The 27998-nt window shown below is 36.5% G+C and overlaps 2 long non-coding RNA genes and 1 pseudogene across 2 annotated transcripts in view; 1 reads left to right on the top strand and 2 right to left on the bottom strand.

The window, feature by feature from the left end:
• Window positions 1-27998, bottom strand: part of LOC134737605 (uncharacterized) — a 185512-nt gene that overhangs the window by 88544 nt on the left and 68970 nt on the right. The window lies entirely within an intron of this gene.
• On the top strand, window positions 659-27940 carry LOC129009941 (uncharacterized). The gene is made up of 3 exons (XR_008492884.1): window positions 659-691; window positions 11322-11588; window positions 27770-27940. It is a non-coding gene; the product is annotated as an uncharacterized LOC129009941 (long non-coding RNA).
• On the bottom strand, window positions 14770-16683 carry LOC129009940 (E3 ubiquitin-protein ligase makorin-1-like; annotated as a pseudogene).

Below are 27998 nucleotides of genomic sequence, written 5' to 3' on the forward strand. Positions count from 1 at the left end.
AAATAAAAGGAAGAAAGAGTCTGGAGTATCCGGTTTTGTATTCCTTTTTGTTCTGATTTTCATGGTTGATATTCATTTAAAAACCTGAACATTTTTATCTGTGATATGCAGGGTTAAGCAGCCTAATGATCATGAGGAAAACATCATCCAAGCAAGTATAGAAGTAAGCATCGTTTGCTCTTATAAGAAGGAGAGAAAATTCATGGAACGATTAAACAGTTAAAAAGCACAAAGAACACCATTATATTTTGTACATTAGTAGGCCAACAACAAAACAGTAATATTGATTCTTTCCCAACAGAAATCAAAGATCAATCTCTTGCCCTAGAATAAATAGATTTATTTCCAACAGAAAGTAAGAATTAATTCTTGCATACAACATTTTCTTGACGGGTAAACTATCCTTTATTTTCTTCAAGTCTCATGATCAATGGCTATAAATTTACTAAACAGAGAGGCAGAAGAAGTTTAGTAAAAGCAGCTTTGAAGAGGAAGAGAGATAACAAGCCTGTGAAGACTGCTCCTCTGACTCCCATACATCACACTAGAGAAGGAAACGTTGTGGTGACAACAGTCAACTAGAAGATCAACACTAAGGCCTAGTGATTCATCATCATCATCAATCCATTGGAAAAGTCTGCTCTGGAACTCTCTGGCTGTATTTGTTCTGATTCATCTAAATACTGAGGTGGTAGGTATTCACTGTAATCATCTTCAAAATTGATTTCATTATTGAAAGCTTTAGCAGTATCATGAATATTTAATGACACTAGAGAAAAAAATAGGCTTTAAAATATATCTCAAAATTGCCAACGAAAATGCTTAGATGGCAAACAACAGTTTCCAAGGTGAACAGTTTTATCGAATAAATGCAGACACAGCTGTTTTTGGAAAATGACATTTTCGCCATTCCCAAGTGAGACATGTTCTTACACATCACAACATTAATAGTCACATTGTGTTACTTGATTTAGTGCAACATAATACAGTGTGACTAATGCAGCCCTATGGTACAGATTCATGTAAGAGAAAAATCCATCACCTAGGAAATGTGGAACAAAGATTCACTTTTCTGAAAACAAAGGTTAAATAAATCAAAGTTTTCTGAAGAAGGAAAAGTCATGCAAAAGAGAGTTTTATTCCAAAACACATTTCAATCACCTTTGCAATGATCCCTGGATACATTGCAGAAGGGAATAGGCATCAAACATGAAAGCCTTTAAGCTGTTTGAACTAAGCTGTACTTGGTGCTTCTACAATATTTTCCTCTGTAGTACCAATCTTCTAAAGCAATAGCTCCTTCATCAATCTTATCATGCATTGCCCAGATGACTGCTACACAGGCCCAGTTGACAAGGTGTAGTGTCCTTTCTCCATCAGCATCTCTAAAAATATACTTAGGCTATTGAGGAGATAACAAAAAACCACTTTTAAAGTCCACCTTTTATGGCCTACTAAAGAGATAGAAATATGGAGGGAAAAAGGGTAACTACAAGCCTACGGTTGGTTTTTGGTTATGTTTATTTATCTGTATTCTTTCCTTGTCAAGAATATATATGCATCCTTTTCTATCTAATAATATGCATTGGACAGATAACAAGATATAAAAATTGGACCTGTCAGTAAATATTTTGAAACAGGAAGGATTTTTATTTTACTTCTCAGGAAGCTGCATTAAGAAATGTAAGAGGAAAATGTCCTACATGGGTATTTGGACTTTACTATCAGCACCAAAGTCGTTATATTCTAACAAAATGAGGTCATTTTAATATCGTCACTTCAGGTATTGCTCAATGAATGTCTTCTTTATTTCCTTTATCTCAACCCTGCAATATTGCCAATTAACTCAGAGAATATTTTAAGTCCAAATGCTAATTGTTAGAAGCTTTTAAAAATTTTTCCTAATTAGACTATATGCCCTTAAGCTTATTTTTCACAATTATTGAGCATTTACTTTTTTGCTTATACATTATGCTATTTGACGCAGCAAGACTGAAAGATGTGTATTATTATTTCAATTTTCCATATGAAGAGGTATGGTAGAGTTGGTATTTTAGTACAAATTTGTCTGGCTTCAAAAATACACTTTTGCATCACCTACAATAGAGTGCTTCCAACATTAGAAATATTCAATAAATAGTCATAGACTTTAAAAGTTGAAAGCGACTAAAGTCTTCATTTACTTCAATGTCTAAACAAGCTACAAAACATCTATATAACATTTTGACAACTGGTGATCCAGGCACAGTGGAGGATTTCATTGTCAGAATCTTATTTATTCAAGGTTATCTGTACTACTGGTGGGCAATTCTAACCAATAGAAAGTTCTTCAAACTAAACAGAATTAAGCCTCCCGAGACAATGTCTAATGACATTTGCATGTTAAGTTCAATGCAGTCACTGAGAGTAAACTAATTTATTTATTTATATGTATTTATTTATTTATTTATTATTTATTTATTTATTTTTGAGAAGGAGTCTCACTCTGTCACCCAGGCTAGAGTGCAGTGGCACGATCTCGGCTCACTGCAACCTCCACCTCCCGGGTTCAAGTGATTCTCCTGCCTCAGCCTCCCAGGTAGCTGGAATTACAGGTGCACACCACCACGACTGGCTAATTTTTGTATTTTTAATAGAAATAGGGTTTCGCTATGTTGACCAGGCTCATCTCGATCTCCTGACCTCAAGTGATCTGCCTGCCTTGGCCTCCCAAAGTGCTGGGATTACAGGCAAGAACCACCGCACCCAGCCAGATAGTAAATTAATTTAAACAAGCACTGCCTGTGCTAGATTGTTACACTGGCAGCTTCTAATGAACCACAGCTCCCAGTATTCACGTTCTTGTATAGTCTCCTCTCACACAAAATCTCAGCTTGGTCATGTTACTTGATTTAGCCAAAGGATTAGTTGCAAGCATGATGCAATTAGAGGGTTAGCAAATTGAAGCTTATTCTCTTGGAAGCCAGGGGCCATGGTGTAAAGAACCTGAGCTCGTCACTGAATGAAGAGAGGTCATGTAGCAAGACACCCTGGAGGATAAGAGGTAGTCTTGGACACTAGCCTTAGCCAAACTCCCAGCTGATTGCAGCCTTATGAGTGATCACAGCTGTATCATGAGAAATAATTTGTTTTTATTTGTCTCTACTAAGTTTGGAGATGGTTTGTTACATAGCAATAGATAATTGGCACACTGCCTTTAAAGGCTGTCACATCTATTAAAGGAGAGATACCTGCAAGTAACTAAAACACACATACATGAAAGAACAAAAATATATAATGACATAAAATTAGCTTTGCTTTCATCAAGGCATCCATCCCAACTTCCATCATGAGAAGATTTTCAGATCTTTTGACTCCCTTAGACGGTGTACCCAGAGTGTGTTATTGAATCAGTTGCACATATAAGTGGTTCACTTAATAAAATGATCTTGCTAAAGAGAATGTTGATGATAATAATAGTATCTATCACTTATTGAATGCTTATTAGGTACCAGGCAGATTTATTTAAATTCCTTTAACAGCTTCCTATACATGTACTATTATTTTGCCTAGATTTTAGTTCCGAAAACTGGGGCACAGAGTTATTTTGTGAGTTTGCACAAGATTATATAGCTATGATTGGCAACCACAAATTCAAACCTAGGTACATCTGGCACTGAAATTTGTGTCTTTATCCACTATATTCTCCACAGATCCACCTCAGGCAGTACTTTGAGGGTACACAGTGAAGTAACCTCAAAACATATACATAAGTAAAATGAATTGTCCTCTGTGAGTTAAAATATGAAACCAATACATAACATATGATATAAAAAGTAAGCAAAGATATATTAAGGAGACAAGGCGAATTTCAGGCTTGAGCAAAATATGGTTGATAATAATGTCATTAAATATTAAATACACCTAAGGACAGAGGGAAGCAATTTAAAGAACAGACAAATTTACAAACTGAAAAAGAGGTGTCAAAGAAAAGCAGTGGCAGAGCTAATTTAGAAACTATTCCAGGGGAAGGTATCCTGACAGCTGTATGTTCAATTGATGTTGTAGGTATTTTTCCATGGGGAGATTGATTCATAAGGTGAAACAGAATGATTCAAATATTGATTTGATCCATTCAGCTAATTTTCTTTGTTCTTCAGACACCGTTCTGATTATAATTTGACTTTTCATGACCCATGGCAGATCTGTAATTTGGTGTCCCAGTTTCTGTACTTCAGTCTAATTAAATCTAAAACACTAAGATAACCTTGGCTGACTCCATCAAGGTGATATTGCGCTGTGGTCTCTGGGTATTCAGCCAGTCTTGCCATAGAAATTTGACCTCTTTAAATGTCAAATTTGTCTTTAAATTAAAAGGTATTCATCTAGTCAGTGCTTGTCTCGTCTATACCCACATTTGAGGAAATCTCTAGCCACTGCCCCTATTGAATGAGCAGGGAACTACATACCCCTAGCCTTATTCCTTGCTGAATGAAATGAGGTTGCACAAATCACCTACATATAATAAAGTATAATACAGAGAGGAAGTGTCTGGGCTCCAACAGCTAGCTACCTCTGGGATTCAAATACGAGCTCTGCACAAAGTAGTTATGAATTTCTTTTTTTTTTTTCACTTTATTGCCATTTGCAGATACTGTGCTGTTTTGTTCTGGTTTTACAAATTGAAGGTTTGCAGCGAACCTGCATCAAGCAAGTCCATTGGCATGATCTTCCCAGAAGTATGTGCTCACTTCATGTCTGAGTTACATATTGGTAATCCTCATAATATTTAAAATGTTTTTATCATTATTATGTTTGTTATGGTGATCTGTGATCAGTGGTCTTTTTTCATTTATGAATCATTTATCACATACTGTTTTTTTTAATTTGAGGTTCAGGTATACATGTGCAGGCTTGTTATATAAATTGCCTGTCGCATGGTTTTGGTTTACAGATCATTTCATCATTCAGATAATAAGCATAGTATCAGATAAGTAGTTTTTCAGTCTTCAACCCCCTCCCACCCTCCAACTTTAAGTAGATACTGGTGTCTGTTATTCCTTTCTTTGTGTCTATACATTCTCATTGTTTAGCTCCTACTTATAAATGAGGACATGCAGTATTTGGTTTTCTGATCCTGTGTTAGTTTGCTTAGGATAATTGCCTCCAGCTCCATCCATGTTGCAGAAAGGGACATGATCTCATTATTTTTTAGGGCTGCATAATATACCATGGTGTATATGTACCACAATTATTTTTTCCAGCCTACCATTAATTGGCATTTATGGTCTTTGCTGTTGTGAAGGGTGCTGAGTGAATATGCATCGTCGTGTGTCTTTATGGTAGAATGATTTATATTCCTTTAGGTGTATACCCAATAATGGGATCGCTGGGTAGAGTATTGTTTTAAGTTCTTTGAGAAATCACCACAGTAATCTTGTGTGATCAGTGACTGAACTAATGACTGAGCTAATTTACCTTCCCACAATGACTGAACTAAATTACATTCTCACCAGCAGTGTATAAGCACTCCCTTTTTTGCTTCAACCTCACCGGCATCTGTTGTTTTTGACTTTTTTTAATAATAGCCATTCTGACTGGTGTGAGATGGTATCTCATTGGGATTTTGATTTCCATTTCTTTAATAATTAGTGATATAGAGGATTTTTTCATACATGTTGGCCATGTATATGTCTTCTTTTGAAAACTGTCTGTTATTCTCCTTTGCCCACTTTTTCATGGAGTTTTTTTTTTCACTTATTAATTTAAGTTCCTTATAGATCCTGTATATTAGACCTTTGTTGGATGCATTCATTTGCAAACATTTTCTCCTATACTGTAGGGTGTCTGTTTACTCTGTTGATGGTTTCTTTTACTGTGCAGAATTTGTTAGTCCCATTTATCAATTTTTTGTTTTGTTGCAATTGTTTTTGGAATCTTCATCATGAAATCTTTGTCAGGGCCTATGCCCAGAATGGTATTTCCTAGGTTGTCTTACCAGTTTTTATGGTTCAAGGTTTTATATTTCAGTCTTACATCTATCTTGAATTGATTTTTGTATATGGTATAAGGAAGAGGTCCAGTTTCAATCTTCCGCATATTGCTAGCCAGTTATCCTAGCACCATATATTGAATACGGAATTTTTCCCCGTTGCTTGTTTTTGTTGACTTTGTCGAAGATCAGATAGTGGTAGGTGTGTGGCTTTATTTCTGGACTCTTTATTCTTTTCTATTTTTCTACATGTCTGTTTGTGTACCAGTACCATGCTGTTTTGGTTACTGTAGCCTTATAATACAATTTGAAGTCAGGAGCGTGATACCTCCAGCTTTGTTCTTTTTGCTTAGGATTGCCTTGTCTATGTGGGCTCTTTTTGGCTCCATATATGATTTTTAAATAGTTTTATCTAATTCTGTGAAGAATGTCATTGGCAGGGCAATAGGAATAGCATTGAATCTATAAATTGCTTTGGACAGTATGGCCACTTTAACAATATTATTTCTTCCAATCCATGAGCATGAAATGTTTTTTCATTTGTGTCATCTCTGATTTCTGTGAGCAGTGTTTTGTAATTTGTTACAGAGATTTTTCACCTCCCTGGTTAGCTGTACTCCTAGGTATTTCATCTTTCTGTGACTTATTTTAAATGGGATTGCACTATTGATTTGGCTCTCAGCTTGGAATTCATTGGTGTATAGGAATGCTACTGATTTTTGTACATTGGCTTTGTAACCTGAAACTTTGCTGAAGTTGTAAGTCATCGGATTCTCCAAGGTTGAAATGAAATTAAAAAATGTTAAAGGGAGCTAGAAAGAAGAGGCAGATCATCTACAAAGGTAACCCCATCGGGCTAACAGTGGACCTTTCAGCAGAAACCCTACAAGGGAGGGTCTATATTCAGCATTCTTAAACAAAAGAAATTTCAGCCAAAATTTTCATATCCAGTTGTGAATTTTTTATTTTATTTATTTATTTATTTTGAGACAGTCTCACTCTGTTACCCAAGCTGAAGTGCAGTGGTATGATCTCAGCTCACTCCTGACCTCAAGTGATCTGCCCACCTCAGCCTCCCAAAGTGTGGGATTACAGGTATCAGCCACTGCTGCCAGCCCCAGTTGTGAATTTCTACAAGTCACTAAACCATGCCCTAGTTTTCATGTCTACAAAACAGAAGTAATTACAGAATGCCTAGCGCAAAGAACTGTAAACCTTAAATGAGTCAATACACATAAAACATTTAGCATAGTGCATGGCAGGTACTAAGCACTCAATGTTAGTAGTGATTATGGTGATGATGATGATGACGTTGATAGTGATGGTATCTGGTTCATCTTGCTCAAAAAGATGAACTGAGCCGTAAAGAATATGTCTTTTATCACTTACAAAAGAGACATAGAAAAGATCCACCAGTTTCTGATCTGAACTGTCAAGCTTACTGTTTCATGAGTAGAATGAGAAAGCAGACAAAGGTGGTCAAGGAGACGAAAATAAATTACACAAATAGAGACAAGCAAAACTGAAAGAAACCATGAAACTCCTGAAGCATGAAGAAAGTATCCTTCATTCCAGATTTTCAGTTTTTGGTTAGTTCTAGTGCTTCTGAGGTAAAACTTGTTTCTTGTTATTAGATGATTATGGAATTGCCAGTTGTGTCCTTACTGTACACAATGCCCTTCTCCCCCAGCCATTTAGCTGGCTTTCTCATTCTTGCATCTGCAAAATGTACCTTTTGAAATGTGTATCACTGAATTTTTTTTAGCTACTCCAGTCTTTTCTATCTTGTTCTGCTTCTCTCGGCATTCATCATTTGAATCTGCCAAATCAATAATGTGAACAGTGTTATAATTGGAAATAAAAAATGATCTGAAATCCACAGGAAATTAGATTGAAGTGAATATAGGAAATACAACCACCTGCCAGACACAGAATGGATTTTTATGGGCTCAGTAAGATATGCCCCAACCCCCATCAGAACCTAAACCAGAAGCATTTAATTACTTAGGGTTATCATTTCATTAACACAAATTCTTGACATTCATATCCAACAGCTGATCCTCAGCTTTCTGTTTATTTCTCTCTTTTTGTCGGCTCCTGTCTGTTCTCCACGTCTCCATCTTACCTCCTTTGTTTTTGTTTTTCCTTAGCTTCCGTCAAAGCTACCACTTCTAAAGCACTGAATTTTAAGCTCCCTCATCAAATCTCTAAGGAGTCTGTGTACACTTTCTGAAAAAAAATTAAACTGTATATCATACAGCTTAGACTCTAATGGTTAAAATTTTATTAATGGGTGCAGATTGATAGTATATTGCCACTTTAATTAAAGAGGGTTTCGGAATGGCATTTTAAATCGCAACATCATTTTCTAAATTGACATAGCTCCATTATAAGGAAAAATTATTAAATTGAACCTCAAGTCAAACAGTTTCTCTTCCAGTAAGATAGGACATTTTAGTGTAAATTTTTAATCTGCTAACAAAATATTCACTACAAAATAAAAGGATTTTCCCTATTTTATTATTTTTGCCTGAATCTTAATACTAGAGAGGCTCTAAAATTATTTCCAGATACTTCAAAAAATAAATTCTAAGTGCTACATGACTAGAAGGAAGCAGAAATACATTTCTGGACAAATCTAGTAGAATAGCTACAAACTACATGTTTCTAAAAATAGTTGTTTCTATTTCTTTTGACAGATACATCATACCTTTCCTATGATGTCTCTTGCATCTTAGAAAGGAGCCTCAGGTCATTGAATCTTAGCACTAGAGAGAATTGCTTGAGATTTACCTAGTGTCAAACAATTTGGTCTGGTAAAATTAGACCCACAACGCTGGCCTTTAGTTAACAATCTGAGGCATTTTTCAACCATACTTTGCATTATTTACAAATCAGCTCCAATATCTTACACTACTCATACAAAGTTCTTGACTCAAAAATCTTAGGATGTGGAAGTTTCATTACGATTTTGGCAAGGACAGTATGCTATTTTTAAGATAATGAAAAAATCCTCTCCTTTGTCATTTTTAAGATTGGTGTCCTAAAACAAATCTAGGAACATATTTTTTACAGAAAACTTTTGAATTTTGGGTTTATTGAAAAAAATAATTTTGTTTTGCTTTGTTTTCAAATTATAAACAATTCAAATATGTATACAATAGTAGAGAATAACATAATACATATATGTTTACTAAATATCCAGCTGTATTAAATTTTAAGACTTCAGTATCTGTACTTCAGCTTGTTTTTAAGATAAAACACAGAGGTGAACCCTCTGTGTATTACTCTGATCCATTTCTCTTTCTCTGAAGTAGCTACTATCATAGTTCTCTCATTTATCATTTTCATGAATATTTTATTTGTTTACTGAATGTTCATGTATCTACAGGAAATATATAGTGCTTATATGGTAATAAATATAATAATCTAAACAGAAGCATGTTGAAACTTTCTTGCAACTTGTTTTATCTTGTTGGTAAGTGTAGCTCTAGTTCATTTGTATAAATGACTGTCATTTCCCATTTTATAAACATGTTGCTGTTTATTTCTTCTACTATTGATAAACATTCTGATTGTCCTCAATTTTTCTTACAAATGACTCTACAATGAATGTTTTTATCACACCTCCTTCTGTATTTGTGTGGATTTCTCTGTGGTATGTACTTAGTAAAATAATATTTAGGTTATTTGGGGTGTTTTCTCTTCAAAATGGCTATACCAATTTTAGACTCTATGTATACTTAGAGTCCATCAGAATGTACAGAAATTCTCATTTGTCTCTTCAACTACACATGCTATTCCCAGGTTTGTAATTATTTGTGCAACTAACATATATATATATATAAAATAGTTTGTTTATTTTAATTTTGATTTCCCTGATTATAATAGAGGGAGAATTACTGCATTAGTTTCTCTAACTATTATAATAACTTACCATGAACTTAGTGTCTTAAAACAACAATGCAATTTTGTTCCCTCACACTTATAGAGGTCAAAAGTCTAAAATGGGTTAGCTAGGCTGCATTCCTTCTGGAAACCAGGACAACTTTGCCTTTTCAGCTTCTAGAGTGTGCCTGCATCCCTTGGCCCACAACTCCTTCTTCACATTCCTCCAACCTCTGGCTTTCATCATCACATACCCAACTACTTTCTTATCCTCTGCATCCCTCTTATATGGGGGCCTAGTGATTACATTGTACCCACTAAGATGATCCCAGATCATCTTCTCATTTCATTATTCACTTTTATAGAGTCCCTTCTACCATGTAAGAGAGCAGTTACAGGTTCTAGGAATTGGATGCAAACAGCTTTGGAGGGGGCCTTTATTTAGCCTACCAGAAATAGAGATTGACAATTTGGAATTTCCTCTAAAAGACTTCATATTTATATCAATATATCTATTCTTCTCCTAAGTTGTCTTTTGCCTAGGTTATTTGTGACAGATTTTGTTTTTGAGGGAAAATTTTATGAATAGTGTCAATTATAGACACTAAAAATGTCTTCTAGTCTGTGGTATGTGTTTTTACTTTTGGTTTTGTGCAATTTTAAATTTTTTACTGTTTTTAATTTTTATTCTTTGTGGGTACATAGTAGGTGCATATGTTTATGGGGTAGATGAGATATTTCGGTATAAACATGCAATGCATAATAATCACAACCTGGAAAATTGGGTATTCATCCCCTCAAACATTTTTCCTTGTGTTAAAAACAATCTCATTGTACTTAGTTATTTTAAAATGTAGAATTAAATTATTATTAAATATAGTCACATCTTTGTGCTATGAAATACTAGGTCTTATTTATTCTTTCTAACTATTTTATTTTTGTACTTATTAATCATCCACACCTCCCCCACCTCCCCTGTACTCCCCTTCCCTGCCTCTGGTAATCATCCTTCTACTCTCACTCTTCATGAATTCAATTGTTTTCTACACTCATAGAGATACCACCTTAATGGTCCTGGATAAGATCCAGAAGAATTCTTTGGATTACCAGACAGTGACACTTGTTATTTTATCTTACTTTCTCCCAAACAGAGTCTCTCTCTCTGTGTGCTAAGCCACCTGGAACTGGGGATGTGGTGATGCAAGCACCCCTGAGGCTGCCATGACTGGCACTGTGCTAGGTCAGACCTGAAGATAGCACAACAGTAAGCCTTGTCCAAGGCCCTTCCCTTCAGGGTGGCAAGCTCCCCCAGACCCTGGGAGTGTCCAGAGATGCTGTCTGGGACCCAGAGACTGGAGTAAAAAACATGAACAATTTACCTGATATTCTATTCTAGTGTGGCTAACCTGGCACTCAAACAACAATACAAAGTCCTTTCTGCTCTTCCCTCCACTTCCCATAGGCACAAAAGCCTCTTCCTGTGGCCCCCACCACCTCCAGTCCACAGTGAATTCTACCAGACCACCACCAATGTTCACATAAAGCCCGCGGACTCTTCCATCAGATTATGGTGAATGCTGCCAAACCTGGGACTGACCCTCCAGGGCACTGGGCTGCTCTTTGGCCCAGGGAAGGTCTGGAAATCTTATCTAAGAGACCGGGCCTGGACTCAGGGACCCCAAAAGCCTGCTAATTTCTCCACCCTACTGTGGTCAAGCTGGTACCAAAGGTGCAAGAAAAAGTCCCCTTTACTTTTCCTTCCACTTTTCTCCAACAGAAAAAGTCTTTGACCATACCCAGCACAAGTGGGATTGTGCTGGGTCACCCTAAACCCAGCAGATGTAGGAGCCCAATGCCCACAGTGTACTCCCTGGGAATTGCTGCTGGTTTTTCAGGGCCAAAGAGCTCTTCAGTCAGCAGGTGATGACTCCTGTTAGAACTGATTCCTTCCCTTCAAGGCAGTGGGCCGGCATGTATTTAGAAATGTGTAGTCTGGAAGCTAAGGCCTCGCCAATCTGCCTGGTGCCCTATCCTTCTGTGGCCGAGCTGATATCCAAGATGTAAGACAAAGTCCTCTTTACTCTTTGCTCTCCTCTTTTTAAGCAGTGGGAAGGAGTCACTTTCATTTCTGTGAGCTGCATTGCCTTGGGTTGTGGGAGGGATGGTACAAGCACTCCCTTAGCCGTCCCCAGCTGGTAACTCCCTAGGTCACATGCCACCCTAGTCAACTGGCTCTGAGCCCAGCCCAACACTAGGAGTTGCCTAGGAATTCCAGGTTTTGTGTCCTACACTGCCTTTCAAGTTTACTTTGGACCCCAGAGCTCTTTAGCCCATAGTGGCAAGGCTTGCTAAGAAATCAAGTTCTGACTGCTGGGACTGGCAATTCCTCTCTGACTAGAGCACGTCTTAATGCTCCCTCCATGTGTGGGTGCTGACTGAGCCCAGGACGGCATTATTCTCCTCTGTGACCAGGGAAGCACTGAGTTCAATATAAAGACCCCCAGAAGCTGGGCCCTGCCTCCCCAAAATGCACAGATTTCTCTTTCTGTGCTGCACAGCTGCTGCCAGGGTATGGGGGAGGGGTGGCATCAGTAATTCAAAACTGTCTCTCCTGCCCTTCTCAATGCCTCTTTTAATGATATGAAATTAAAACAAGTTAAAACAAGATGCTGTGGTTGCTCACTTGATTTTTGGCTCTAGTGATACTGTCTCTCTTTGTGCAGATAGTTGTTAAAATTTGATGTTCCAGTTGGGTAGATAAATGGTGTAGGCTTCTATTCTGCCATCTTGCTTTGCCCTCCCCCACAGTTTTTAATTTTATTCACTACCCCCTAGTTATTAATTTTATAGTCACCTTCTCCTTAAGAGTATGTTCCTTTCTTATTTTTAAAAATTAGTCACACCCCTTTAAAGGTTTTAATGTTCTAGTTTCACATTTGTATCCATCCGTTGCTTTGCCCTCCCCCACAGTTTTTAATTTTATTCACTACCCCCTAGTTATTAATTTTATAGTCACCTACTCCTTAAGAGTATGTTCCTTTCTTATTTTTAAAAATTAGTCACACCCCTTTAAAGGTTTTAATGTTCTAGTTTCACATTTGTATCCATCCGTTCTCATGGTGCTAATAAAGGCATACCCAAGACTGGGTAATTTATGAAGAAAAGGAGGTTTAATGGACTCAGTTCCACTTGGCTGGGGAGGCCTCACAATCATGGCAGAAGGTGAAGGAGGAGCAAAGCCTTACATGGTGACAGGCAAGAGAGCGTGTGCAGGAGAACTCTCCTCTATAAAACCATCAGATCTTGTAAGACTTATTTACTATCACGAGAACAACATGGGAAAGACTCACCCTTATGATTCAATTACCTCCCACCAGGTCCCTCCCATGACACGTGAGAATTATAGGAGTTACAATTCAAGATGAGATTTAGGTGGGGACACAGCCAAACCATATCAACATTTAAGTCTTTACTGTTCCTAAATTAATTTTCCTGTATAATATGAATGAGAGTATTTTTTTTCCACTTGAATAAATTGTTCCAGCATTATTTATGGAATACTCCAGTCTTACACAGATAACAATGCTGCTTGATTTACATATATTCATAAAATTCCATACTGTTCTCAATGGTCTATCTGTCTTTTCCTGCATTGAGAATACACTATCTTAATCACTGCAGCTTTAAACTAATTCTTGACCTCCAGTAGAACAACTCATTCCACCTCATTATTCAAAATTGTGTTGACTCTTCTTTGTTCTTTCTTCACTCTTCCATATAAAGTTAGACGTCAGCTTCCTGGTTGCTTAAAAATTCCTGTTGGATTTTCTGGTTTTTTGTTTGCTTGTTTGTTTTTTTGAGACAGAGTCTTGCTCTGTCACCAGGCTGAAGTGCAGTGGCGTGATCTCAGCTCACTGCAACCTCCGCCTCCCAGGTTCAAGCATTTCCCCTGCCTCGGCCTCCCAAGTAGCTGGGATTACAGGCACACACCACCACACCCGGCTAATTTTTTGTATTTTAGTAGAGACAGGGTTTCACCATGTTGGCCAAGATGGTCTCAATCTCCTGACCTCGTGATCCACCCGCCTCAGCCTCCCAAAGTGCTGGGATTACAGGCATGAGCCACAGTGCCTGGCCTCTGTTGGAATTTTAATTGGGATTGCATTGAATTTATAGATAATTTTGAGGAAGTATCAAAATCACTCTGTTATTGTAACTTAATTCATGAACACTCTCTCTACATATACATACACACACTGGTTGTTTTTTTCTTTTTATATTTTCAATGTTTTATAATTTTCTCCAGAATGGTTTTGCCGCTTTTTTTTGTTGTTGTTGTTTGTTTGTTTGTTTGAGACAGAGTCTCAAACCGCTCTGTCACCCAGGTTGGAGTGTAGTGGTGTGATCTCTGCTCACTGCAGGCTTCACCTCCCGGGTTGACGCAATTCTCCTGCCTCAGCCTCCCGAGTAGCTGGGACTACAGGCGCCCGCCACCATGCCCGGCTAATTTTTTGTATTTTCAGTAGAGATGGGGTTTCACTGTGTTAGCCAGGATAGTCTCAATCTCCTGACCTCATGATCCACCCGCCTCGGCCTCCCAAAATGCTGGGATTACAGGCTGCCCCTCTTTAATTAAAAGTAAGAGGTAACATTGTTTTTGTTCCATTGAAACTGGAATTTTTATTTTCTGTTTACTTTTTCTTATTATTACTGGTGCCTAAAAAGCCCTTTTAATAATTTGTCCATAGATGCTACTTTAAGTTCTACATAGATAAGCATGGCTTCAAATAGGCATATTGTTATTGTTTTCTTTCCAATTCTTACCTCTCATATCTTTTCTTGACTCTAGTAAGGACTTCATAGTTTTTAACTGTAAGCACAATCTCATCATCTTCCTGACTCTAAGGAAACCTCTAAAATTTAATAATTGATTATGATGTTTGCTTTTTTTGATTGGTATTGTTTGCCAAGTTCCCTTTTTCTTTTTTATTTTTTGTTCTTTTTTTATTTTTCTAGTTCCCTTTTTCTTTTTTTCTTTTTCTTTTTTTTTTTTTTTTCAGAAAACTAACTTTAAGATTTATTTTTCTAACTTTTTTTCAAGAGGGAAAACAACACACTCCTTGGGGAAAGGTGAGGGGTTGAAAAGACAGGCCCTGGGTAAAAATTCTTATGCCAGCACCTGGAGTTAACAGGCCTGCCTAGGAGAGAACACAGGCACTGCCACACCACCACAGAGAACAGCTGCTGTCGGGGGTCAGCAGACCAGTTCACATGCCACGCAAGGTTGCTATAGATCCAAGTCATAAAAATCTTCCAGCTCCTCATGAAACAAGTCACATTCATCTTCAGAGTCTGTTAGTTCATCGTCCCCAACTGCAGCCAAAAGCATAAGCAACAACTAGCCCAGCTCAAAGGTGACAACCTCTTCTTCATCGTTGTAAAAGGGGCTGCTGTTCTCTCTTTCCTCAACGAGTTCCCAGAAGTGGTTCCTTCATTGGGCCGGGTATCTGCTTGATGTTCCCACTTTCTGTCTCTTTGGCTCCTCTCTACGGCCATCAGGGTACACATGCTTATAAAAACTGTTCCCTCCAAATGGGCAGCTCCCATGTCCTTCATCAAAATACTTGCACGCCTTGTTGCTCATTGCCTCCTTGTATTTCAGAATAAGTTTCTGCTTCTCTTCTTTCTCCTCCACACAGTACTCACTTGGAATGACACAGTTAGATGTGATCCGACATTCTGGGCAGGACTTTATGATCTTGCTCTCAAATTGCTTAGCACTCCTCCACTTGCGAATGCACTTAAGACAGTAGGTGTGGTTGCAGTTGGAGAGAATCCAGAAGCGGTGCTCTCCGGGATTGGCTTTCTCATAGATCATCTCCATGAAGATCTCACACACCATTTCCTCGGTGTCCTGCACAGCAAATGAGAGCTCCATGTCCTTCTCACGGGCCTCAAAGCACGATTTTATATGCTGTGATCTCTGGGCAGCATCCATCAGATGCAGGACCTGCAGCCACACATGTCACATGAATCTCCGTATACACACAAGTTCTCCCGATATCGGCACTCTCCCACTGCAGCATAGGGGCTCAGCTGCTTCTTTGTTTCCACGGCAGTTTGCTCTTTCTCTGATTCTTCCTTGGTCACTGAGCCCTGCAGGGGTGCTTCAGTGCAGGAAGGCGCAGTGCGGCCACAGTAGGGTCGCCCAGGAACAAACTCAATAGCATTCACCCAGCCCTCTGAACCTGCTCCTACAGTTATAAAGTTTGAATTTCTTGACTCAGCTTCACCCGTATTCATTTCAACAAGTGGTCCAACTATCCATGACAGACTTGAGGAAGCAGCAAGGGATGACTTTGTAGTTAGCTCCGTAGCAGTTGCTTCTTCCTGTTTCAGTGGCTTGCTATGTTCATATCTGCAGCAGTCTCCATAAATACAGTATCCTCGCTGCAAACTCTTGTACACTACATTATACGGACTGTCAGAGAGGTCATGCAACTAGCAACATTTATCTCCTTCCTTACAAACCCCATGCATAAAATACCTGGCGTGATGACCTGTTTAGTCCAGCTGCCGACGCTGCCATCGCTGCCGCCGCCCCCTCGCCTGCCCCCTGGGGACAGAATGGTGACTGTGGGGATCTTGGTAGGGGAGGCCGCTGCCGCCGCCGCCGCCACTCCCGCTCCTGATGTTGTGGCTGTTGGTCTGAGAGCTGCAGCCTCCGCCATTACTGTTTATCCCACACAGCAAAGGCTCCGGAACTTTCGGGATCACATAGTTCCGGTCCAGCTACAGAGAGGCCCGGCCAGGGGAGGGGTAGGACACTGAGGCACCCGCTCGGTCCCCGCCTGCTCCACTTCTAGTTCCCTTTTGCTAAATGCAAGTTTGCTAAAGGTTTTTATCCTGTATGGTAAACTTCATCAAATGTGTTTTCTGCATCCATCAAGATGTTTATTTCCTAATCTTCTTCAACCTGTTAATGTAACATCTTTAACTATAACCCATTCATAAATTCCTAAGATAAACACCTGCATAGTATGATCTATGTAATATTTCCTTTGAACACTGCTGAATTCATTTGCCAGTATTTTCCACAGAGACTGTAGGAGAATTTAGTCTATAGTATTTTTTTCTGGTCTGTCTTTATTTTATATGAAGATTACATTTGTCTACATTCTCTATTTTTAAAATATTTTTAGATAAGATCAGGATTATCTGTTCTTAGAATGACTGGTAGAAAATATTTTGTAACGCAGTTTCGTATTAAGATAGCTAGGAAGGATAGATAGATAGATGGATGATAGGCTTGAGCAGAGGGATTTTAATCAATAATTCATTTCTTCAATGTTTGATGATTTATTGACATTTCATGTATTCTTGAATCAATTTTTGTAATTTTTCTACAAAATATCAATTTTACCTAGGTTTTCAAATGTTCGTACTCTTCTCATTCTTTCTTAACCTGTACTGTATCTGTAATTATATCCCTCTTCTTTGTGCTTCATATTTTTATACCTCAGTCTTTTTAATGGCTTATTAAAAATTTTTTTTGTTTAGTTTTCCTTTTTATAGACTGCTTTTATAGAACAGTTTTTGTTCCTGTTTAACCCTATATTTCTGTTTTTTGTTTTGCTAATCTCTACTCTCACTTTTATTGTTTCCTTTAAGCTACTTTCCTTAGGCTTATTCTATTGCTTTTCCCCAGCTTCTTAAATTGCATGTGTAACATATATCTTCACTCTTTCGTGTCCTTTCTTTGCTGGAACTCATACATTTTGGCATATAGCAATTACCTTTAAGTTCAGTTCTAAATACTTTTACATTTTCATTGAGATGTAAACAAAAAGCTACTAAGAAGTGCAGTTTGTCCCCAAACATATAGTTTTGTTTGTTGTAAAATCGTATTTCATCAATAAATCCTGGTTTCACTTTTTTTCTGATGAGAGTATGTGGAAAGTTATTTAAACGTGTTTTACAAACTAATATGTAGTCAATTTTTGTAAATGTTGCATAGTACTTGGGAAAAATATTTTTTACATGTGTTAGGTATATGTTCTAATAACTAACTGATATGGTTAGGCTTTGTGCCCCTACCCAAATCTCATCTTGAATTGTAATCCCATAATCCCCCTAATACCCACGTGTGTCAAGGGAGAGACCAAGTGGAGGTAACTGAATCATGGGAGGCAGTTTCCCCCATGCTGTTCTCATGATAGCGAGTTCTCACAGATCTGATGGTTTTGTAAGGGGCTCTTACCCTTTCGCATGGCACTTCTCCTTCCTGCTTCTTTGTGAAGAAGGTGCCTTGCTTCCTCTTTGCCTTCCATAGTGATTGTAAGTTTCCTGAGGCCTCCCCAGCCATGCTGAACTGTGAGTCAATTAAACCTCTTTCCTTTATAAATTACCCAGTCTCAAGCAATTCTTTATAGCATATGAAAACAGACTAAAACACTAACTCATAGTTGTACTTTGCTAATTTGGCAACTAAACTATTCTAGTCTTGCAACAGCTTTTCTTTCTTGTTTCATCAAATGGTTTTTGATAAATTTGTGCTAAAACCTCTCCTTTTTCTTCTTTTAATTTTACATCTTTTCTGAGTGGCTACTCAGAATTTTATAAATTTTTATAACAAGGTATCTCATAATATTAAATATCTCTTTCTCCTAAATATCATAAAGGTTTTAGTAAACTTTACCCAATCAAATACAACCATTATTTTATTGTTTAAGTTTTATTTTTACTGTTTTTAAGTGTAAAATGGTATATTGTTGTTCATTTAAATTTAAATAACATACTTCATCATTTTCGGTCATTGTGTTATTACTTTATTACATACCTTGCCTCTGAGTTTTCTTTTCCCATGCTGATGCTAAAATAATCCTTAAACATTCTGTGAAGGTCTAGAGATGGTATACTCTTTTAATATTTACAAGTCTGAAAAGTAACTTTATTTCACCTTCACTCTCAAATAATAATTTAGCTGGGCATATTATTAGGGGGTGATCGCCATTTTTCCTAAACATATTGACTATATATCTTCACTCTTTTTTCAGTCTTATACTGTCCCTGCTGAGAAATTTGATAAAATTTTACTCCCATATAGGTAATCTGTCACTTTGCTCTCGTAGCTTTTAAAATTCTAGAAGGCTACCTTTCCTTTCCCCCACTTGTCTACCATCAACTATAAAATCGACTATAAAGGGAATTTTGATGGAGGGAAACAGACTACAAGATTCAAACCTTTAAACTTGTATTTAATAATAAGATCCAACCTGAGTCAAAACATCCCAATTTACTTAATAAATAATTATGGAGTATTATGTTTGCCAGACAAGCAGCTAGGTATAGGATATACTATGTCTGACATGGTTTATCAAGATACATGGAGGCAGGGGCATAGGCACACAGCAATTACACTTTATGGTCCTGAATAGCAAGGTTAGCATACACCATTCGTTTCTTTAATATTGTTTTGTTGCATAATTCTTATCTTCAATTTAAACATTTTTGACTTATTTATATTATGTGATAAAGTTTACCATGAAAGCTCTGACTTAATTTGGCCTAAGAAAAAATTGATGTATGTATGAATAAATCCAAGAGTCCCTGTAAAGTAACTTATTTATTTATTTTGCAGCTTTATTAAGGTATAATTGACAAATACTATTATAAATATCTATGATATACAACATGTTTTGATATGTGTATACACTTTGAAATGATTACCATAATCTTGTTAAACTAACATATCCATCACCTCACATAGTTATCTTTGTGTGTGTGTGTGTGTATGTGTGTGTGGGTGTGTTGGAAACATTTAAGATCAACTCTTAGTAAATTTCAAGTGTCTAATACACTATTATTAACTATAGTCACCATATTGTACATTAGATCTCTAGAATTTATTCATCCTATCTAACTAATCTTAACTAATTTTGAAACAAAAATGTCTCCATTTCTTCAACTCCCTTGCCCCTGACAACCAACATTCCACTCTGCTTCTACGCTTCCCCACATGTAAGTATGATCTGCGGTATTTGCCTTTCTTGCCTGGCTTGTTTTACTTAGCATAATGTCCTCTAGAATCACCCACCTCATCACAAATGTCGGGATTTTTTTCTCTTTTAAGGTTGAATATTATTCCATTATCCATATGTATCACCTTTTCTTTATCTACTTGTTAATGAACACTTAGGTTGTTTCCATATCTTGGCTATTCTTAATAGTGCTGCCATAAACATGGGAGTACAGATATCTCTTTGATGTACAGATTTTATTACCTTCTGGTATATATACAATAGTGAAATTGCTGGATTATAGATATGGTAGTTCTATTTTTAACATTTTTTTAGAAACCTCCATACTATTTTCTATAATAGCTATAAAAATTAACATTCCTAACAACAATGTACAAAGATTTCCATTTTTTTATATTCTGACCACACATGCTTTTGTTTGTCTTTTTGATAATAGTAATTCTAGCAGGTATGAGGTAAAATCTCATTATAGTTTTTTATTTTCATTTCCCTTATGATTAGTGATATTGAATGTTTTTTCATATACCTGTTGGCCATTTGTATGTCTTCTTTTGAGAAATGTCCAATCAGATTCTTTCTCCAGTTTTTAATTAGATTATTTTTTTCTTATTATTGAGTTGATTGAGTTTCTTACATACTTACTTATTAACCTGTCATCAGATTACAGTTTACAACATGATTCTTCTTAAATTCTGTAGGTTGTCTCTTTATTCTCTCAATTGCTTCCTTTGTTGTCCAGAAGCTTTTTAGTTTGAGGCAATCTCATTTATTTTTGCTTTTGTTGTCTGTGCTTTGGGGATTATATTAAAAAATTATGGCACAGACCAATGTCAAGAGGCTTTTTCTTATATTTAAGTCTTTAATCAAATAACATGGTGCTGACATTTAAAAACACACACATATAGACCAACTAAACAGATTAGAGACCCCAGAAATAAATCCATCTATTTATGGTCGATTGGTTTTCATTAAAAATGTCAAGAACACACAATGGGGAAAGGACAGTCTCTTCAATAAACTGTGTTGGGAAAACTGGATATCCACATGCAGAAGAATAAAATTGGACCTCTATCTCAAACTACACACAAAAATCAACACAAAATGTATTAAAAACTTAAACATAAGGTGTGAAATGTAAAATTCAAAAACTGCTAGAAGAAAGTATGCAGCCCAGATCTACTGGGGCAAGCCTGGATCCTAAATTCACTAGAATCTGAGGCCTTGGGGGCTGGCCTGGTACCAGGGTTCACTGGGGCAGGTCTGGTGCTGGAGTCCACAGCAAAGTTAGGTGCTCACTTTAATCTTCTTTCCCACACAAAGGATATCTCTCTCTCTCTGTCTCCATGCTATACTGCCTGGGCTTAGAGGAGAGGTGACATACATAATGTGATACTATCTTTCCTAATCTCTTCAATGCGTCTTATTTCTGTGCTCCATCCAGGTGCTGTAATAGCTCACCTGGATTTCTTAGTTCATGTGAAGGTATTTTTGTGCACAGATAGTTATTCAAATTGATGTTTCTATGAGGGGGCGAGTGCTGGAAGTTCTATCCACCATCTTGCTGACGTCTCCTATAAGGTGATTTTATCTTTAAAAAAAAGCTCTCAAACAAACCAGCGTTTTCTCTAAAATCATTCTGACTGATTATATTAAACACAGTTTAAGGTGAAGGCCCAGCCCATGAGCCACAGACACATAGAACTGCTCTCACATCTATGGAGCTGGGACCATAGAGCCAAGTGATGCTGATTTACCTCCAATTATCTTAGCCTCAGCTGTGTGTACTTACGGAGGACATTTGACACAAATGAGGCAAATGAGGTTCTTATCTACAAATGTGAATTCTAGTTCTAAACACTGCTTATCTCCTACTGCCAATTCTAACTGAAAACATGTAAACTTGACACCTATGAAGAGGTCACATTTTTCCTTTATACAGAAAAGCAGAGGAAATTGGATTATAGACACACAGAGAATCAAACGTAGGAGATCATACAGCCTCTGAAAGAAAGCCCCAGAAGAAAATACTTGCCTGAGTTACTCTAGGATTTCCAGTAACTTGTCCCAGTCCCTCATCAGGTCAACAAACCATCTTGCCTTTCAGGTTTTGACAGAGCTCTTTAAGATACTTATGTATTTTATGTAATGCAATTTAAGTAGATGTCTGCTATTGTCAATCTGAAGAGGCATAAATATATGCCCATTTAGTCTACATAATTTTTCATAATAAAGTTCATTGATATTATTGATTTCTTAACAGCGCTATAATGCCTTGAGTTTATGCTGTATTTAGACAACTCCATGCAAGTTTCCCAAAGTGCTATATGAAGACACATCACTGAAGAAATATCTTCTACTCTCAGGGACATTACAGTCTAATAAGTGATTGAATTAAATATGAAGAAAACAAAATATTTTAAGAATTATGTTATGTAAACTTTTCTCTGTAAGGATCAGCATTCCTAGTGCTCATATTTTCCTAAAAAATTTATTTGCCCAAATTAAATTAAAGATTCTAGCCAACTTAATACATTATTTGTGAGAGCTTTTTTGATGAAGAAGAAAATAAGATACATTTTTATTAATTCAAAATAATATCTCCTTTACTCTGAACATCATACTTCTGTCAAAAGCTATTTATTTATATGTACCCTCTTAGTTAGCAATAAGAATAATACCATGAGTAAATTGCTAGGCAGACGAAGACTTTGAGACCCAGTAAGATTGGGTGGGTCTCTAAAATAGGAGACCAAGTATATAAAAGAAGCCTTAAAATATTTTCAAGAAGTCCTTGAGATAATTTTTTCTTCTCTATATTTAAATAATAAAATGAATCAAAACACAGAATATGTGATATCTATTACATAATGTTTCCTCTTTTAAAAGTATGTATATTTTACTAAAACCTTGTGATTTATGACTGCAATAGTATATCAAAATTCACCTAGCAAGGAAGCTTCTAGAAATCATATAGAAGAGTTGCCAAAGCTTAAGCTTAATTTTTAATTTTCAATTTTAAGCTATTTTTGAAAAGTGTAAGTAGGAAAACATGTAAGTTTTTAAAAGCCATAGAATTCCTAAAATGATTAAATAGTATTAGGCCAGGCATTGGCAGTAACCAAAGGCAAAGAAAGAGGTATGCTAATAAATTCATAAAGCAAACAGTAAAGTCAAAACATTTTATGAATCAGTATTTATAGTCTGTACTAAGGAAGTATCAAAGAGTTAGGCTGGCAAAGAAATACAGAGAACAAGTAGATTTCCTAGAAATCTGGAAGCCTAAGACTTGGACAAGAAGAAGCAGGTCAGCCTGAAGGGGATCTTGAAAACAAGAAAATGCTCCAGCAAAAAGAGAGAGAAACAAAGCAAAGAGCCAGAAGAATAAAAATGGACAGAAGCTGATAGAGCAGGTTTTTCATGAAGCATCTTTTCTCTGCTTCTTAGGATCTTCAGAAGAAAAGAGCAAATGGCTTTCAGGCAAAGCTTGAGAAGCCAAAGGTTATTAATTCTCTGCTTTATAAGCTATACTCTCATACTTTTCTTCAAAGGCCTAACATCTGTGTCACTTTTGTAAATCTAAAGACTCACACTACAAATTCTGCAAAGGTGTCCAAACCAACTCATTAAGGATGAAGTTATTTTGTGTGAGTAGAACTTCACTGTAGACTATCAAAGTAATGTGAAGGCAAGTGAAAAAACTGTATACCTAGTGGCTTTTCTTTTTTTCCCATACTGGGGTGAGGAAACTTTTTTCAAGTCCACAACCAACTGTGATCTAGCAGCTAATATTTGGTTTATGGTATTGTGGGAGAGATCCATTTTATAGACATTACTGTCTACTATAGGGAATATAGGATTATTTTTCTGCTTAGAAATGTCAGTTTCTCAGCTTCTTGAGTCTGCTTTGAATTCCCTTAGCTTCTGCAGTGATACTGGTGTTGTTTATTCTTCCTTAACAGGGAGGGAAAAGGGCAAGGACACACAATGGTCCCCAAGAGTCCTTGTAATTGTGTCTGCAAACAAAGACCAGTTTGCTCAGTTTCCTCACCTGGGTACCCTCCCACCAGGTCAGCTAGGAGTTAAACTAACTCCAAGCATTGTCTTTCCATACTGCCTTTACCAAAGTCAAACGGTCAGGGAGTCGAGAGCTCAAGAGAATTGCTTCCTCAGATCACTGATATTGACAGTAAATAACATATTCGCTCTTTTGAAAAGGGGGAATTTTTTATATTTCTTATTACCATCTGAATATCTATTCCCAATGTTATACTTGCAAAGGATGTTTATAGTGCCAATTAGTCAGAGAAGTTATGAAGCTAAACATTTACCTTTGGTAATACATGACCTTCTTAAACTGGATTCCACGAGAAAATTAGCTCAGTAGGAGATTATTTGATTGGCTATTTTCTCAGTCTTCCAGTTTCACATACCACCATACCACATGCATAGGAGAAAAGAGAGTTCATGACATATAATAAGTGCATTGGGGCAATAGGGTTTAATTCTCCCACAGAATCCCTTTGGAGAAAGGCTGCATAAAGCCTCAATGTTCACATGGTTTTCAAGAACTGTGAAGGACAGGAGATTTTATCCTACTTGCAAGCTAACAAATTCATTTGCCACAGTCACTTAGATGCTGATATTAGACATGAGACTCCTGGATCAGAGGCATAGGACTTTACTACTCACAGCACAGCACAGCAGGCAGCAATGGTTTCATGTTTACATTGTGATCCTTCGCCCTGTAAGTTTCATGGGGATAATGAAGAGTAGTTCAAATGGGTGTACATGTTCTCTAGTTTCGTGTAACTGCTAAAGAAACCTAAGGTTCAAAACCCCTAATTTTTGAAAGGGTCTGCTAGCATATCTGCCAAATCTTTTACCCAGAGAAAAATATTGTCTTTACTATCTTGGCTAGGGAAAAATTCAGCCTTCTACTCCAGAGGGAGACAGTATCTCTGTCTTCTGAAACTATTTGCTGTATCAATCTCCTTGCAAAAAAAAAAAAAAAAAAATAGTTCAGAACAAAAGTCTTCAAGGCATCTTCACAAGACATGCAGAAACTCAAGCAACCCATGGAGAATTGTTGCCCAACAATGATCACTCTCTCAAAATCAAAGATGTTTCAGTCCCATGGGTATGCTTCCCCCATTCTCTGATTTAAAAAAAGCTATATAAAAAGGAGTAACTATGAGTGAATATCAGTCATGGCAAACAGTCCCTGTGCAGAAATTGTCTCTTACTTGAAATAACTGAGAAACAAATTAATCTTGGTAAATCACATAGCAGAAAAATTCAGGTTGGATATAGATAGTGCACACTCTAAACTATGTGTATTTTTTTAACCTCTTACCAAGAACAGCCACCATACTATATGAATAAATGAAACATGAGATAGCCTTCATAAGGCTACAGTGTTTAATTTCTTGATTTGGGGGCCTATGACACAGGATTGCAGCTGTGCTAGTCATCAAGCGTCTGAGAATTATACACAGTTTTGGCAGCCTCTGCAGGCCAGCAGTGAAGGAAATCAAGTAAAATCTCTTGTTCCTAAAGGACCACTGGCACAAAAGTTGTCAGTTACACTGGGAGTCCTCGGGAGAGAAATTTATTACAATTTCAGTTTCTGCCATAAAATTTTCTTTGTGGTATTTTCCTTTTTTGGTTAATGAGTGAGATGTCTGAGAGAATTCTGAAGCCTGGGCCATATGTCTCATAGTAGAGTGGAAGACACAGGAGTTGACCCTCATCGCTAAAAGAATAAACAAATAAAATTAACACAAAAACTAACATATGAATATAGTCCTTGTATTGAACCCCAAAAAATTTTTTTAAAGACTTGAATTAAATGAATCAAAACTGATGAATGAAATTCTCTCATTATAACTTTGTTAATAAATCCATTTAAATGGCAAAAATCAAACCTCAAATATCTACATATTCGAGAAATATATTTGTTGCTAACAGCCTGAACTACCTCACATATTCTCTTTAGAAAATGACAACATGGAGTCATTAAAAGTATCCCTAGTCAAAAATTAATGTACCTCCTCCAAGGTCCTGATATTGGCTATAATTAAATATCACATAGAAAAACAGCAGTTACTGCCCTTGTGAATCTATTAGTTTGAATCATTTTTTCATTCAGTATAAAATTTAATTGCCGAAATCAAGTTAAAATAACTCAAAGCGAGTATTAAGTTGATTCAGCCAACTCTTTTAAAATAAATATAATTCTATTTCTGTAATATTTAGGATTATCTTTATCATTTTAAAATTACTTCCCTCTTAGAGTTACTGTTTTGCTATCAGAAACATATATAGGTAGATAAAATCCAAAGATAAGTTGTTTTATGTTTACATAAATATATTATTGATAAATTTGTCAAATCTATAATTAAGTCATACCATTCAAATAGTATCAGGAAACAGTTAAGAACTAGAAAATAAATGAAAATGCTATACAGGCAGGTCATATATATCTGACCTAATCTATGCAATAAACCATACATAGCCATACATATGAGCACACACTCATTTTGGTTTATACATACTTCTAACAAATTTAAATATGTGGTTTTCAGGATTGCAAAAAGATTAAAAGATCAAAATAGTAATAGGGAAAATCATATTGCAATGCAGACAAGTGAAAATGAAATAAAATAGGTCAACAAGCACGTGAAAATTTTCTCAACATAATTAGCGTCACAGAGAATTACCACATGACCCAACAATCACAATCCTTGCTATATACTGAAGATAAATGAAAATAGTCCACACAAAACATTATAAATGAATGTTCATGGCAGAATTCTTCATAATAATTGAAAAATGGGAAGAAGCCAAATGCCCCATCAAATGTTGAACAGGTAAATAAAATGGGTACATCAACACAATGGAATATTATTTGGCAATAAAAAGAAACAAAGTACTAATTCATAGTACAATGTGGAAAAACCTTGAAAACGTTATGCTATGTGAAAGAATGATGTCATAAAAGCCCACATATTGCTTGATTCCATGTATATAAATGTCTACGATAGGCAAAGCTACAGAGACAGAAAGTGGATTAGTGGTTGCTAAGGAAGGACTAGGGTAGTTGGGAGTAACCCAACTGACTGTTAAAAGGTTAGTACTAAAGATTTTCTTTGGGGGTGGATAAAGTTGTTTTAAAATTGATTGAGTGTGCTGGACATGGTGACTCGTGCCTGTAATTGCAGCTACTCAGAAGGCTGAGACCAGAGACTGGCCTAAGCAATAGCAGAGTGAGACCTTATCTCCACAAAAAAAAAAAAAAAAAAAAAAAAAAATTGATTGAGGTCATAGTTGTGCATCTCTGTGACTATACTAAGCATCACTGAATTGTACATTTTTTAAGTGGGTGAATTGTATAGTATGTGAATTTATCCCAACAAAGCTGTTGCAAAATAAATAAGTAAAAATAGATTACATTACAAACAACAACAAAGGACACCGTTAAACTCTCTCTGTCCTTTGTCTAATAGAGTTTCCAAAGGCAGAGCATTTATTCTATAATTGTATATTTCTGTTAAAGAAAATAATAATTATTCTTTGTTGTAAAATATTTCTAGCATCCCTTGTACAATTAATGTGATTTTTAAAAACACCACCTTAATCTCTGTAAGTGAATTGAAAAGAAAAAATCTACACATTTCAAATAAGATATTTATAAATATCTCCTAAATAAAACCATATATACTCTACTTCCCAAGAATGTATAATAGAATACATTATTAATTATACTGTCCCTCTAGCAATAAAAAACAATGTAAAAAAAGAAAAATGTTTGATGATTGTATCGTGTACATTTTTTTAGATTCCATTGTAACTACTTTATTTGCTTCTCTAGGCTCTTCACTGAAAAGAATGCCAAATGCCTCTGGAAGTAATAAAGAGACTGAACTAATCTAAAATTCTGTTTGAAACACTCAAGTCATTTGGAACCAATATATGTTGTCATTATCCCATTCCAGTCTATCCTCATTCCTGTCCATCCTTAATTACCGTAAGTAAATGATACAGTGTTAGGAAAACTAGCCCTAGCAATTTCTGTAACACAGTGTGCTTAATGTGGTTCC

The sequence above is a fragment of the Pongo pygmaeus genome, chromosome 10 (assembly GCF_028885625.2).
Source record: "Pongo pygmaeus isolate AG05252 chromosome 10, NHGRI_mPonPyg2-v2.0_pri, whole genome shotgun sequence".
Taxonomy (NCBI): Eukaryota; Metazoa; Chordata; class Mammalia; order Primates; family Hominidae; genus Pongo; species Pongo pygmaeus.